The sequence below is a fragment of the Oryx dammah genome, unplaced genomic scaffold, assembly GCF_014754425.2.
Source record: "Oryx dammah isolate SB20612 unplaced genomic scaffold, SCBI_Odam_1.1 HiC_scaffold_11150, whole genome shotgun sequence".
In the NCBI taxonomy this organism is placed as follows: Eukaryota; Metazoa; Chordata; class Mammalia; order Artiodactyla; family Bovidae; genus Oryx; species Oryx dammah.
The window spans coordinates 1255036-1271010 of record NW_024080543.1 but is presented as its reverse complement, the minus strand read 5'-3'; positions in this window follow the sequence as shown (position 1 = coordinate 1271010).

Sequence of the window (15975 nt, the reverse complement as noted above, 5' to 3'; positions counted from 1 at the left end):
CTCTCCAGTGCTGACATGGATCTTGGGGTACTTCTGGAGGCACCACAGGGGATTCTGTCCTAGTCTCGAGTGGGGACATGAAGGTCCGCTTTCCTCATGAGCTGGAGCAGACATGGAAGGCTTCCCGTCGCCTTGATACAGGGATATGTGGCATTATATGGCGGCTTTCCCCCGAGAGTTTCCCACAGGGCTGTCACACGTGCCACTGTGGTGTGAGTCGATCCGGACGTGCAAGTCGAGGCAGTGCGGTGAAATCAGGTTCTTCTGCAGTGGACTGAGTCATTTTCTGCACATTGGGAATGATGGCACCAGCCCTGGAGTTCCTCTCGACTTTCCTGTGGAGACCACTTCCTCCGAGATGCGCCAGGAAAGCCGGAAATCCTTTCCCGACGAAGCAGGGAAAGGAATCCTCATCTCGATCTACGAGGAGGAAACCGGGCTCCTCTTGATGTGGGCGGGACCCTCGGTTTTCCTCTCGAGTAGAGGCGGGTATGTAGGGGAACATTTTGAGTTGCAACAAGGGTGTGAAAGTCCCTTTCGAAGTTCAAGAAGGAAGTTGTGATTTGCCTCGAGACGCCTCAGCGGAAAAGGGCCTCATCTAGCCTGCAGTTGAGAACCCCGTGGATATTCACGAGTTGTGGCAGGACCTTTCCAAGTTACGACGTTGACATCTGGGACCCTCCCTTGTGGCCTCAGGAAAGGCCAGTCTCCATGCTAGTTTCTATGCCCTTGTCGGGATTCCTCTGCATTCCGTGCCATGGCCTAAGTCCTCGTCTGGAGTCTATGACGGAACCTGAGGATTCCTCTCCACTGCTGACATGGATCTTGGGGTATTTCTGGAGGCACCACAGGGGAGTCTGTCCTAGTCTCGAGTGGGGACATGCATGTCCGCATTCCTAACGAGCTGGAGCCCCCGTGGCAGGTTTCACGTCGCCTTGAGACAGGGTTCTGCTGCATTCCATGGAGGCTTTCCCAAGAGGGTTTCCCACAGGGCTGTCACACGTGCCACTGTGGTGTGAGTCGATCCTCGGTGTTCAAGTCAACCCAGTGCAGGGAAATCAGGTTCTTCTGGAGTGGACTGAGACATTTTGTGCACATTGGGAATGGTGGCACCACCGCTCGAGTTCCTCTTGAATTTCCTGTGGAGAGCAGCTCCTCTGAGATGCACCAGGAAAGCCGGGAATCCTTTCCCGACGAAGCAGGGAATGGAACACTCATCTCGAGCTACGAGGAACAAACGGGGCGCCTCTTGATGTGGGCGGGACCCTCGGGGTTCCTCTCGAGTGGAGGCGGGTATGTAGGGGAACTTTTTGAGTTGCAACAAGGTGTGAAAGTCCCTTTCGAAGTTCAAGAGGGAAGGTGTGATATGCCTCGAGACGCCTCAGCGGAAAAGGGCCTCATCTAGCCTAGAGGGGAGAGCCTCGTGGATTTTTTCGAGTTGTGGCGGGACCTTCTCGAGTTACGACGTTGACCTCTGGGACCCTCCCTTGTGGCCTCAGGAAAGGCCAGTCTCCATGCGAGTTTTGAGCGGCCTGTCGGGAGTCCTCTGCATTCCGTGCCATGGCCTTCATCTACGTCTGGAGTCTATGACGGAACCTGAGGATTCCTCTCCACTGCTGACATGGATCTTGGGGTACTTCCGGAGGCAACCACAGGGGAGTCTGTCCTAGTCTCGAGTTGGGACATGCACGTCTGCTTTCCTCACTAGCTGGAGCAGCCTCGGCAGTCTTCCCGTTGCCTTGATACAGGAATCTGCGGCATTCTATGGAGGCTATCCAGCGAGGGATTCTACAGGGTTGTCACACGTGCCACTGTAGCGTGAGTCGATCCTCGGTGTGCAAGTCGACGCAGTGCAGGGAAATCAGGTTCTTCTGCAGGGGACTGAACATTTTGTGCACATTGGGAATGGTGGCACCACCGCTGGAGTTCCTCTCCAATTTCCTCTCGAGAGCGCCTCCTCCGAGATGTGCCAGGAAAGCCGGGAATCCATTCCCGAGGAAGCAGGGAATGGAACCCTCATCTAGAGCTATGAGAAGGAAACGGGGCTCCTCTTGATGTGGGCGGGACCTCTGGGTTCCTCTCGAGTGGAGGCATGTATGTAGGGGAACTTCTTGAGTCGCAGCAAGGGTGTGAAGGACCCTTTCGAAGATCAAGAGGGAAGGTGTGATTAGCCTCGTGACGCCATAGCGGAAACGGGCCTCATTTCACCTGGAGGGGAGAACCTCGTGGATTTTCTCGAGTTGTGGCGCGACCTTCTCGAGTTAGGACGTTGACCTCTGGGACCATCCCTTGTGCCCTCAGGAAAGGCCAGTCTCCATGCGAGTTGCGAGCTGCCTGTCGGGAATCCTCTGCAGTCGGTGCCGGGGCCTAAGTCCTCGTGTGGAGTCTCTGACGGAACCTGAGGATTACTCTCCAGTGCTGACATGGAGTTTGGGGTACTTCTGGAGGCACCACAGGGGAATCTGTCCTAGTCTCGAGTGGGGACATGAATGTCCGCTTTCCTCATGAGCTGGAGCAGCCATGGCAGGCTTCCCGTCGCCTTGATACAGGGATCTGTGGCATTATATGGAGGCTTTCCCACGAGAGTTTCGCATAGGGCTGTTACATGTGCCACTGTGGTGTCAGTCGATCCTCGACGTGCATGTCGAGGCAGTGCGCGGAAATCAGGTTCTTCTGGAGTGGACTGAGACATTTTGTGCACATTGGGAATGGTGGCACCAGCCCTGGAGTTCCTCTCGACATTCCTGTGGAAAGCGCCTCCTCCGAGATGCGCCAGAAAACCCGGGAATCCTTTCCTGACGAAGCAGGGAAAGGAACCCTCATCTCGAGCTATGAGGAGGAAACGGGGCTTCTCTTGATGTGGGTGGGACCCTGGGTGTTTCTCTCGAGTGGAGGCGGGTATATAGGGGAAATTCTTGCTTTGCAGCAAGGGTGTGAAGGACCCTTTCGAAGATCAAGAAGGAAGGTGTGATTTGCCTCGAGACGCCTCAGCTGAAACGGGCCTGATTTCACCTGGAGGGGAGAACCTCATGGATTTTCTCGAGTTGTGGCGGGACCTTCTCGAGTTACGACGTTGACTACTGGGACCCTCCCTTGTGGCCTCAGGAAAGGCCAGTCTCCATGCGAGTTGCGAGAGGCCTGTCGGCTATCCGCTGCAGTCGGTGCCGGGGCCTAAGTCCTCGTGTGGAGTCTATGACGGAACCTGAGGATTACTCTCCAGAGCTGACATGGATCTTGGGGTACTTCTGTAGGCACCACGGGGGATTCTGTCCTAGTCTCGAGTGGGGACATGAAGGTCCGCTTTCCTCATGAGCTGGAGCAGCCATGGCAGGCTTCCCGTCACCTTGATACAGGGATCTGTGGCATTATATGGAGGCTTTCCCACGAGGGTTTCCCACAGGGCTGTCACACGTGCCACTGTGGTGTGATTCGATCCTCGGTGTGCAAGTCTATGCAGTGCAGGAAAATCAGGTTCTTCTGCAATGGACTGAGACATTTTCTGCACATTGGGAATGGTGGCACCACGGCTGGAGTTCCTCTCGAAATTCCTGTGGAGAGCGCGTCCTCCGAGATGCACCAGGAAAGCCGGGAATCCTTTCCCGACGAAGCAGGGAATGGAACCCTCATCTAGAGCTATGAGGAGAAAACGGGGCTCCTCTTGATGTGGGCGGGACACTGGGGGTTCCTCTCGAGTGGAGGCGGGTATGTAGGGGAACTTCTTGAGTTGCAGCAAGAGTGTGAAGGACCCTTTCGAAGATCAAGAGGGAAGGTGTGATTTGCCTCGAGACGCCTCAGAGGAAACGGGCCTCATTTCACCTGGAGGGAAGAACCTCGTGTATTTACTCGAGTTGTGTCGGGACCTTCACGAGTTACGACGTTGACCTCTGGGACCCTCCCTTGTGGCCTCAGGAAAGGCCAGTCTCCATGCTAGATTCTAGGTGCTTGTCGGGATTCCCCTGAATTCCGTTCCATGGCCTAAGTCCTCGTCTGGAGTCTATGACGGAACCTGATGATTCTTCTCCACTGCAGACATGGATCTTGGGGTATTTCCGGAGGCACCACAGGGGAGTCTGTCCTAGTCTCGAGTGGGTACATGAAGGTCCTCTATCCTCATGAGCTGGAGCAGCCATGGCAGGCTTCCCGTCGCCTTGATAGAGGGATCTGTGGCATTATATGGAGGCTTTCCAACGAGGGTTTCCCACATGGCTGTCACACGTGCCTCTATGGTGTGCGTCGATCCTCGACGTGCAAGTCGAGGCAGTGCGGGGAATTCAGGATATTCTGGAGTGGACTGAGACATTTTGTGCACATTGGGAATGGTGGCACCAGCCCTGGAGTTCCTCTCGACGTTCCTGTGGAGAGCGCCTCCTCCGAGATGCACCAGGAAAGCCGGGAATCCTTTCCCGACGAAGCAGGGAAAGGAACACTCATCTCGAGCTATGAGGAGGAAACGGGGCTCCTCATGATGTGGGCGGGACCCTCGGTGTTCCTCTCGAGTGGACGCGGGTATGTAGGGGAACTATTTGAGTTGCAACAAGGGTGTGAAAATCCCTTTCGAAGGTCAAGAGGGAAGGTGTGATTTGCCTCGAGACGCCTCAGCGGAAGAGGGCCTCATCTAGCCTGGAGGTGAGAACCCCGTGGATTTTCTCGAGTTGTGGCGGGACCTTCTCGTGCTACGACGTTGACATCTGGGAACCTCCATTGTGGCCTCAGGAAAGGCCAGTCTCCATGCTAATTTCTAGGCCCTTGTTGGGATTCCTCTGCATTCCGTGCCATGGCCTACGTCCTCTTCTGGAGTCTATGACAGAACCTGAGGATTCCTCTCCACTGCTGACATGGATCTTGGGGTACTTCCGGAGGCAACCACAGGGGAGTCTGTCCTAGTCTCGAGTGTGGACATGCACGACCGCATTCCTCACGATCTGGAGCAGCCAAAGCACACTTCCTGTCGCCTTGATACAGGGATCTGGGGCATTCCATGGAGGCTTTCCCACGAGGGTTTCCCACAGGGCTGTCACACGTGCCACTGTGGTGTGAGTCGATCCTCGGTGTGCAAGTCTACGCAGTGCAGGGAAATCAGGTTCTTCTGCAGTGGACTGAGACATTTTGTGCACATTGGGAATGGTGGCACCACAGCTGGAGTTCCTCTCGAATTTCCTGTGGAGAGCGCCTCCTCCGAGATGCGCCAGGAAACCCGGGAATCATTTCCCGACGAACCAGGGAATGGAACTCTCATCTACAGCTATGAGAAGGAAAACGGGGCTCCTCTTGATGTGAGCGGGACCCTCGGGGTTCCTCTCGAGTGGAGGCGCGTATGTAGGGGAACTTCTTGAGTTGCAGCAAGGGTGTGAAGGACCCTTTTGAAGATCAAGAGGGAAGGTGTGATTTGCCTTGAGACGCCTCAGCGGAAACGGGCCTCATTTCACCTGGAGGGGAGAACCACGTGGATTTTCTCGAGTTGTGGCGGGACCTTCTTGATTTATGATGTTGACCTCTGGGACCCTCCCTTGTGACCTCAAGAAAGGCCAGTCTCCATGCGAGTTGCGAGCGGCCTGTCGGGAATCCTCTGCAGTCGGTACCGGGGCCTAAGTCCTCGTGTGGAGTCTATGACGGAACCTGAGGATTCCTCTCCACTGCTGACATGGATCTTGGGGTACTTCTGGAGGCACCACAGGGGAATCTGTCCTAGTCTCGAGTGGGGACATGAAGGTCCGCTTTCCTCATGAGCTGGAGCAGCCATGGCAGGCTTCCCGTCGCCTTGATACAGGGATCTGTGGCATTATATGGAGGCTTTCCCACGAGGATTTCCCACAGGGCTGTCACACGTGCCACTGTGGTGTGAGTCGATCCTCGACGTGCAAGTCGAGGCAGTGCGGGGAAATCAGGTTCTTCTGGAGTGGAATGAGACATTTTGTGCACATTGGGAATGGTGGCACCAGCCCTGGATTTCCTCTCGATTTTCCTGTGGAGAGCGCCTCCTCCGAGATGCGCCAGGAAAGCCGGGAATCCTTTCCCAACGAAGCAGGGAAAGGAACCCTCATCTCTACCTATGAGGAGGAAACGGGGCTCCTCTTGATGTGGGCGGGAACTTCAGTGTTCCTCCCGAGGGGAGGCGGGTATGTAGGGGAATTTCTTGAGTTGCAACAAGGGTGTGAGGTCCCTTTCGAAGTTCAAGAGGGAAGGTGTGATTTGCCTCGAGACGCCTCAGCGGAAAAGGGCCTCATCAAACCTGGATGGGAGAACCTCGTGGATTTTCTCCAGTTGTGGCGGGACCTTCTCGAGTTACGACATTGACCTCTGGAATCCTCCCTTGTGGCCTCAGGAAAGTCCAGTCTCCATGCTAGTTTCTAGGCCCTTGTCGGGATTCCTCTGCATTCCGTGCCATGGCCTAAGTCCTCGTGTGGAGCCTGTGACGGAACCTGAGGATTCCTCTCCACTGCTGACCTGGATCTTGGGGTAATTCTGTAGGCAACCACAGGGGAGTCTGTCCTAGTCTCTAGTGGGGACATGCACGTCCTCATTCCTCACGAGCTGGAGCAACCGCGGAAGGCTTCCCGTCGCCTTGATAAAGGGATCTGCGGCATTGCATGGAGGCTTTCCCACGAGGGTTTCCCACAGGGCTGTCACACATGCCACTGTGGTGTGAGTCGATCCTCGGTGTGCAAGTCGACACAGTGCAGGGAAATCAGGTTCTTCTGCAGTGGACTGAGACATTTTGTGCACATTGGGAATGGTCGTACAACCACTGGAGTTCCACTCGAATTTCCTGTGGAGAGCGCCTCCTCCGAGATGCTCCAGGATAGCCGGGAATCCTTTACCGACGAAGCAGGGAATGGACCCTCATCTAGAGCTATGAGGAGGAAACGGGGCTCCTCTTGACATGGGCGAGACCCTCGGGGTTCCTCTCGAGTGGAGGCGGGTATGTAGGGGAACTTCTTGAGTTGCTGCAAGGGTGTGAAGGACCCTTTCGAAGATGAAGAGGGAAGGTGTGATTTGCCTCGAGACGCCTCAGCCGAAACGGCCCTCGTTTCACCTGGAGGGGAGAACGTCGTGGATTTTCTCGAGTTGTGCCGGGACTTTCTCGAGTTACGACGTTGACGCCTGGGACCCTCCCTTGTGGCCCCAGGAAAGGCCAGTCTCCATGCGAGTTGGGAGTGGCCTGTCGGGAATCCTCTGCATTCCGTGCCATGGCCTAAGCCCTCGTCTGGAGTATATGACGGAACCTGAGGATTCCTCTCCACTCTTGACATGGATCTTGGGGTACTTCCGGTGGCAACCACAGGGGAGTCTGTCCTAGTCTCGAGTGGGGACATGAAGGTCCGCTTTCCTCATGAGCTGGAGCAGCCATGGCAGGCTTCCACACGCCTTGATACAGGGATCTGTGGCATTATATGGAGGCTTTCCCACGAGCGTTTCCCACAGGGCTGTCACACGTGCCACTGTGGTGTGAGTCGATCCTCGCCGTGCAGGTCGATGCAGTGCGGGGAAATCAGGTTCTTCTGGAGTGGACTGAGACATTTTGTGCACATTGGGAATGGTGGCACCTGCCCTGGAGTTCTTCTCGACTTTCCTTTGCAGAGTGCCTCCTCCGAGATGCGCCAGGAAAGCTGGGAATCCTTTCCCGAAAAAGCAGGGAAAGGAACCCTCATCTCGAGCTATGAGGAGGAAACGGGACTCCCCTTGATGTGGGGGGAACCCTCGGAGTTCCTCTCGAGTGGAGGCGGGTATGTAGTGGAACTATTTGAGTTTCAACAAGGGTGTGATACTCACTTTCGAAGTTCAAGAGGGAAGGTGTGATTTGCCTCGAGACGCCTCATCGGAAAAGGGCCTCATCTAGCCTGGAGGGGAGAACCTCGTGGATTTTCTCGAGTTGTGGCGGGACCTTCTCGAGTTACGACGTTGACCTCTGGGACCCTCACTTGTGGCCTCAGGAAAGGCCAGTCTCCATGCTAATTTCTAGGCCCTTGTCGGGATTCCTCTGCATTCCATGCCATGGCCTAAGTCCTCGTCTGGAGTCTATGACAGAACTTGAGGATTCCTCTCCACTGCTGACATGGATCTTGGGATACTTCCGGATGCACCACAGGGGAGTCTGTCCTAGTCTCGAGTGGGGACATGCACGTCCGCATTCCTCACGAGCTGGAGCAGCCGCGGCAGGCTTCCTGTCGCCTTGATACAGGGATCTGCGGCATTCCATGGAGGCTTTCCCACTAGAGTTTCCCACAGGGCTGTCACACGTGCCACTGTGGTGTGAGTCGATCCTCGGTGTGCAAGTCGACGCAGTGCAGGGAAATCAGGTTCTTCTGCAGTGGACTGAGACATTTTTTGCACATTGGGAATGGTGGTACCACCGCTGGAGTTCCTCTCGAATTTCCTGTGGAGAGCGCCTCATCCAAGATGCGCCAGGAAAGCCTGGAATCCTTACCCCATAATGCAGGGAATGGAACCCTCATCTAGAGCTATGAGGAGGAAACGGGGCTCCTCTTGATGTGGGCAGGACCCTCGGGGTTCCTCTCGAGTGGAGGCGGGTATGTAGGGGAACATATTGAGTTGCAGCAAGTGTATGAGGGACCCTTTCAAAGATCAAGAGGGAAGGTGTGATTTGCTTCGAGACGCCTCAGCGGAAACGGCCCTCATTTCACCTGGAGGGGAGAACCTCATGGATTTTCTCGAGTTGTGGCAGGACCTTCTCGAGTTACGACGTTGATCTCTGGGACCTTCCCTTGAGGCCTCCGGAAATGCCAGTCTCCATGCTAGTTTCTAGGCGCTTGTCGGGATTCCACTGCATTCCATGCCATGGCCTAAGTCCTCGTCTGGAGTCTATGAGGGAACCTCAGGATTCCTCTCCACTGCTGACATGGAGTTTGGGGTACTTTCGAAGGCACCACAGGGGAGTCTGTCCTAGTCTCGAGTGGGGACATGCACGTCCGCATTCCTCACGAGCTGGAGCAGCCGCGGCAGGCTTCCCGTCGCCTTGATACAGGGATCTGCGGCATTCCGTGGAGGCTTTCCCACGAGGGTTTCCCACAGGGCTGTCACACGTGCCACTGTGGTGTGAGTTGACCCTCGGTGTGCAAGTCGACGCAGTGCAGGGAAATCAGGTTCTTCTACAGTGGACTGAGACATATTGTGCACATTGGGAATAGTCGTACAACCACTGGAGTTCCACTCGAATTCCCTGTGGAGAGTGCCTCCTCCGAGATGTGCCAGGAAAGCCGGGAATAATTTCCGGACGAAGCAGGGAATGGAACCGTCATCTAGAGCTATGAGGAGGAAACGGGGCTCCTCTTGATGTGGGCGGGACCCTTGGGGTTCCTCTCGAGTGGAGGCAGGTATGTCGGGGAACTTCTTGAGTTGCAGCAAGGATGTGAAAGACCCTTTCGAACATCAAGAGGGAAGGTGTGATTTGCCTCGAGACGCCTCAGCGGAAACGGGCCTCATTTCACCTGGAGGGGAGAACCTCGTGGATTTTCTCGAGTTGTGGCGGGACCTTCTCGAGTTACGACGTTGACCTCTGGGACCCTCCCTTGTGGCCCCAGGAAAGGTCAGTCTCCATGCGAGTTGCAAGCGGCCGGTCGGGAATACTCTGCAGTCGGTACCGGGGCCTAAGTCCTCGTGTGGAGTCCATGACGAAACCTGAGTATTCCTCTCCAGTGCTGACGTGGATCTTGGGGTACTTCTGGAGGCACCACAGGGGAGTCTGTCCTAGTCTTGAGTGGGGACATGAAGGTCCGCTTTCCTCATGAGCTGGAGCAGCCATGGCAGTCTTCCCGTCGCCTTGATACAGTGATCTGTGGCATTATTTGGAGGCTTACCCACGAGGGTTTCCCACAGAATGTCACACGTGCCACTGTGGTGTGAGTCGATCCTCGACGTGCAAGTCGAGGCAGTGCGAGGAAATCAGGTTCTTCTGGAGTGGACTGAGTCATTTTGTGCACATTGGGAATGGTGGCACCAGCCCTGGATTTCCTCTCGATTTTCCTGTGGAGAGCGCCTCCTCCGAGATGCGCCACGAAACCCGGGAATCCTTTCCCGATGAAGCAGGGAAAGGAACCCTCATCTCGAGCTATCAGGAGGAAACGAGGCTCCTCTTTATGTGGGCGGGGCCCTCAGTGTTCCTCTCGAGTGGTGGCGGGTATGTAGGGGAACTTCTTGAGTTGCAACAAGGGTGTGAAAGCCCCTTTCGAAGTTCAAGAGGGATGGTGTGATTTGCCTCGAGACGCCTCAGCGGAAAAGCGCCTCATCTAGCCTGCAGGGGAGAACCTCGTGCATTTGCTCGAGTTCTGGAGGCACCTTCTCGAGTTACGACGTTGACCTCTGGGATGATGCCTTGTGGCCTCAGGAAAGGCCAGTCTCCATGCTAGTTTCTAGGTGCTTGTCTGGATTCCTCTGCATTCCGTGCCATGGCCTAAGTCCTCGTCTGGAGTCTATGACGGAACCTGAGGATTCCTCTCCACTGCTGACATGGATCTTGGGGTACCTCCGGGGCACCACAGGGGAATCTGTCCTAGTCTCGATTGGGGACATGCACGTCCGCGTTCCTTACGAGCTGGAGCAGCCACTGCAGTCTTACCATCGCCTTGATACAGGGATCTGTATCATTCCTTGGAGGCTATCCAACGAGGGTTTCCCACAGGGCTGTCACACGTGCCACTGTGGTGTGAGTCGATCCTCGGTGTGCAAGTTGACGCAGTGCAGGGAAATCAGGTTCTTCTGCAGTGGACTGAGACATTTTGTGCACATTGGGAATGGTGGTACCACCGCTGGAGTTCTTCTCGAATTTCCTGTGGAGAGCGCCTCCTCAGAGATGTGCCAGGAAAGCCGGGAATCCTTTCCCGACGAAGCAGGGAATGGAACCCTCATCTAGATCTATGAGGAGGAAACGGGGCTACTCTTGATGTGGGCGGGACCCTCGGGGTTCCTCCCGAGTGGAGGTGGGTATGTAGGGGAACTTCTTGAGTTGCAGCAAGGGTGTGAAGGACTCTTTCGAAGATCAAGAGGGAAGGTGTGATTTGCCTCGAGATGCCTCAGCGGAAACGGGCCTCATTTAACCTGGAGGGGAGACCCTCGTGGATTTTCTCGAGTTGTGGCGGGACCTTCTCGAGTTACGACGTTGAAACCAGGGACCCTCCCTTGTGGCCTCAGGAAAGGCCAGTCTCCATGCGAGTTGCGAGCGGCCTGTCGCGATTCCTCTGCATTCCGTGCTATGGCCTAAGTCCTGGTCTGGAGTCTATGAAGGACCCTGAGGATTCCTCTCCACTGCAGACATGGATCTTGGGGTACTTCCGGAGGCAACCATAGGGGAGTCTGTCCTAGTGTCGAGTGGGGACATGCACATCTGCATTCCTCACGAGCTGGAACAGCCGCGGCAGGCTTCCCGTCGCCTTGATACAGGGATCTGTGGCATTCCATGGAGGCTTTCCCACGAGGGTTTCCCACATGGCTGCCCCACGTGCCAAGGTGGTGTGAGTGGATCCTCGACATGCAAGTCGAGGCAGTGCGGGAAATCAGGTTCTTCTGGAGTGGACTGAGTCATTCTGTGCACATTCGGAATGGTGGCACCAGCCTTGGATTTCCTCTCGACTTTCCTGTGGAGAGCGCCTCCTCCGAGATGCGCCAGGAAAGCCAGGAATCCTTTCCCGACGAAGCAGGGATAGGAACCCTCATCTCGAGCTATGAGGAGGAAATGGGGCTCTTCTTGATGTGGGCGGGACCCTCGGTGTTCCTCTCGAGTGGAGGCGGGTATGTAGGGGAACTTCTTGAGTTGCAACAAGGGTGTGAAAGTCCCTTTCGAAGTTCAAGAGGGAAGGTTTGATTTGCCTCGAGACGCCTCAGCGGAAAAGGGCTTCATCTAGCCTGGAGGGGAGAACCTCCTGAATTTTCTTGAGTTGTGGCTGGACCTTCTCGAGTTACGACGTAGACCTCTGGGACCCTCCCTTGTGGCCTAGGAAAGGCCAGTCTCCATGCTAGTTTCTAGGCGCTTGTCAGGATTCCTCTGCATTCCGTACCATGGCCTAAGTCCTCGTATGGAGTCTATGAAGGAACTTAAGGATTCTTCTCCACTGCTGACATGGATCTTGGGGTACTTCCGGAGGCAACCACAGGGGAGTCTGTCCTAGTCTCGAGTGGGTCATGCACGTCCGCACATCTCATGAGCTGGAGCAGCAGTGGGAGCTTCCCATCGCCTTGATACAGGGATCTGCGGCATTCCATGGAGGGTTTCCGACGAGGGATTCCCACAGGGCTGTTACACGTGCCAATGTGGTGTGAGTCGATCCTCGGAGTGCAAGTCGACGCAGTTCAGGGTAATCAGGTTCTTCTGCAGTGGACTGAGACATTTTGTGCACATTGGGAATGGTGGCACCACCGCTGGAGTTCCTCTCGAATTTCCTCTCGAGAGCGCCTCCTCCGAGATGCACCAGGAAAGCCAGGAATCCTTTACCGACGAAGCAGGTAATGGAACCCTCATCTCGAGATATGAGGAGGAAACGGGGCTCCTCTTGATGAGGGCGGGACCCTCGGTGTTCCTCTCGAGTGGAGGCGGGTATGTAGGGGAACTTCTTGAGTTGCAGCAAGGGTGTGAAGGACCCTTTCGAAGATCAAGAGGGAAGGTGTGATTTGCCCCGAGACGCCTCAGCAGAAACGCCCCTCGTTTCACCTGGAGGGGAGAACCTCGTGGATTTTCTCGAGTTGTGCCGGGACTTTCTCGAGTTATGACGTTGACCTCTGGGAACCTCCCTTGTGGCCTCAGGAAAGGCCAGTCTCCATGCGAGTTGCGAGCGGCCTGTCGGGAATCCTCTGCATTCCGTGTCATGGCCTAAGTCCTCCTCTGGAGTCTATGACGGAACCTGAGGATTCCTCTCCACTGCTGACATGGATCTTGGGGTACTTCCGGAGGCAACCACAGGGGAGTCTGTCCTAGTCTCGAGTGTGGACATGCACGACCGCATTCCTCACGATCTGGAGCAGCCACAGCAGACTTCCCGTCGCCTTGATACAGGGATCTGTGGCATTCCATGGAGGCTTTCCCACGAGGGTTTCCCACAGGGCTGTCACACGTGCCACTGTGGTGTGAGTCGATCCTCGGTGTGCAAGTCTACGCAGTGCAGGGAAATCAGGTTCTTCTGCAGTGGACTGAGACATTTTGTGCACATTGGGAATGGTGGCACCACAGCTGGAGTTCCTCTCGAATTTCCTGTGGAGAGCGCCTCCTCCGAGATGCGCCAGGAAACCCGGGAATCATTTCCCGACGAACCAGGGAATGGAAGTCTCATCTACAGCTATGAGAAGGAAATGGGGCTCCTCTTGATGTGGGCGGGACCATCGGGGTTCCTCTCGAGTGGAGGCACGTATGTAGGGGAACTTATTGAGTTGCAGCAAGTGTATGAGGGACCCTTTCGAAGATCAAGAGGGAAGGTGTGATTTGCCTTGAGACGCCTCAGCGGAAACGGCCCTCATTTCACCTGGAGGGGAGAAACTCGTGGATTTTCTCGAGTTGTGGCAGGACCTTCTCGAGTTACTACGTTGATCTCTGGGACCTTCCCTTGTGGCCCCAGGAAAGGCCAGTCTCCATGCGAGTTGCGAGCGGCCGGTCGGGAATACTCTGCAGTCGGTACCGGGGCCTAAGTCCTCGTGTGGAGTCTATGACGAAACCTGAGTATTCCTCTCCAGTGCTGACATGGATCTTGGAGTACTTCTGGAGGCACCACAGGGGAGTCTGTCCTAGTCTTGAGTGGAGACATGAAGGTCCGCTTTCCTCATGAGCTGGAGCAGCCATGGCAGTCTTCCCATCGCCTTGATACAGTGATCAGTGGCATTATATGGAGGCTTACCCACGAGGGTTTCCCACAGAATGTCACACGTGCCACTGTGGTGTGAGTCGATCCTCGACGTGCAAGTCGAGGCAGTGCGAGGAAATCAGGTTCTTCTGGTGTGGACTGAGACATTTTGTGCACATTGGGAATGGTGGCACCAGCCCTGGATTTCCTCTCGATTTTCCTGTGGAGAGCGCCTCCTCCGAGATTCGCCAGGAAACCCGGGAATCCTTTCCCGATGAAGCAGGGAAAGGAACCCTCATCTCGAGGTATCAGGAGGAAACCGGGCTCCTCTTGATGTGGGCGGGGCCCTCGGTGTTCCTCTCGAGTGGTGGCGGGTATGTAGGGGAACTTCTTGAGTTGCAACAAGGGTGTGAAAGCCCCTTTCGAAGTTCAAGAGGGATGGTGTGATTTGCCTCGAGACGCCTCAGCGGAAAAGCGCCTCATCTAGCCTGGAGGGGAGAACCTCGTGCATTTGTTCGAGTTCTGGAGGCACCTTCTCGAGTTACGACGTTGACCTCTGGGATGCTCCCTTGTGGCCTCAGGAAAGGCCAGTCTCCATGCTAGTTTCTGGTGCTTGTCGGGATTCCTCTGCATTCCGTGCCATGGCCTAAGTCCTCGTCTGGAGTCTATGACAGAACCTGAGGATTCCTCTCCACTGCTGACATGGATCTTGGGGTACCTCCGGGGCACCACAGGGGAATCTGTTCTAGTCTCGAGTGGGGACATGCACGTCCGCGTTCCTTACGAGCTGGAGCAGCCACGGCAGGCTTACCGTCGCCTTGATACAGGGATCTGCGGCATTCCTTGGAGGCTATCCAACGAGGGTTTCCCACAGGGCTGTCACACGTGCCACAGTGGTGTGAGTCGATCCTCGGTGTGCAAGTTGACGCAGTGCAGGGAAATCAGGTTCTTCTGCAGTGGACTGAGAGATTTTGTGCTCATTGGGAATGGTGGTACCACCACTGGAGTTCTTCTCGAATTTCCTGTGGAGAGCGCCTCCTCCGAGATGCGCCAGGAAACCCGGGAATCCTTTCCTGACGAAGCAGGGAATGGAACCCTCATCTATATCTATGAGGAGGAAACGGGGCTACTCTTGATGTGGGCGGGACCCTCGGGGTTCCTCTCGAGTGGAGGTGGGTATGTAGGGGAACTTCTTGAGTTGCAGCAAGGGTGTGAAGGACTCTTTCGAAGATCAAGGGGGAAGGTGTGATTTGCCTTGAGACGCCTCAGCAGAAAAGAGCCTCATCTCCCCTTGGAGGGTAGAACCTCCTGGATTTTCTCCAGTTGCGATAGGACCTTCTCAGGTTACGACGGGGAACTCTGGTACCCTCCCTTGTGGCCTCAGGAAAGGCCAGTCTCCATGCGAGTTGCCAGAGGGCCTGTCGGGATTCCTCTGCAGTCGGTGCCGGGGCCTAAGTCCTCGTGTGCAGCCTGTGACGGAACCTGAGGATTCCTCTCCCCTGCTGACATGGATCCTGGAGTATTTCTGGAGGCACCACAGGGGAGTTGGTCCTAGTCTCGAGTGGCGACATGCACGTCCGCTTTCCTCACGACCTGGAGCAGCCGTGGCAGGCTTCCAGTCGCCTTGAAACAGGGGTCCGTGGCATTCCATGGAGGCTTTCCCACGAGGGTTTCTCACAGGGCAGTCACACGTGCCACTGTGGTGTGAGTCGATCATTGGCATTCAAGTCGAGGCAGTGCAGGGAAATCAGGTTCTTCTGGTATGGACTGAGACATTTTGTGCACATTGGGAATGGTGGCATGACCCCTGGAGTTCCTCTCGACTTTCCTGTGGAGAGCGCCTCCTCCGAGATGCGCCAGGCAAGCCGGGAATCCTTTCCCGACGAAGAAGGGAAAGGGACCCTCATCTCGAGCTTTTAGGAGGAAACGGGGCTCCTCTTGATGTGGCCGGGACCCTCGGTGTTCCTCTCGAGTGGAGGCTGGTATGTAGGGGAACTTCTTGAGTTGCCGCAAGGTGTGAACGATCCTTTGGAAGTTAAAGAGGGAAGGTGTGATTTGCCTCGAGATGCCTCAGCGGAAAATGGCCTCATCTCGCCTGAGGGGAAAAACTCCTGGATTTTCTCGAGTTGCGGCAGGACCTTCTCGAGTCACGACAGGGATCTCTTGGATCCTCCCTTGAGGCCTCAGGAAAGGCCAG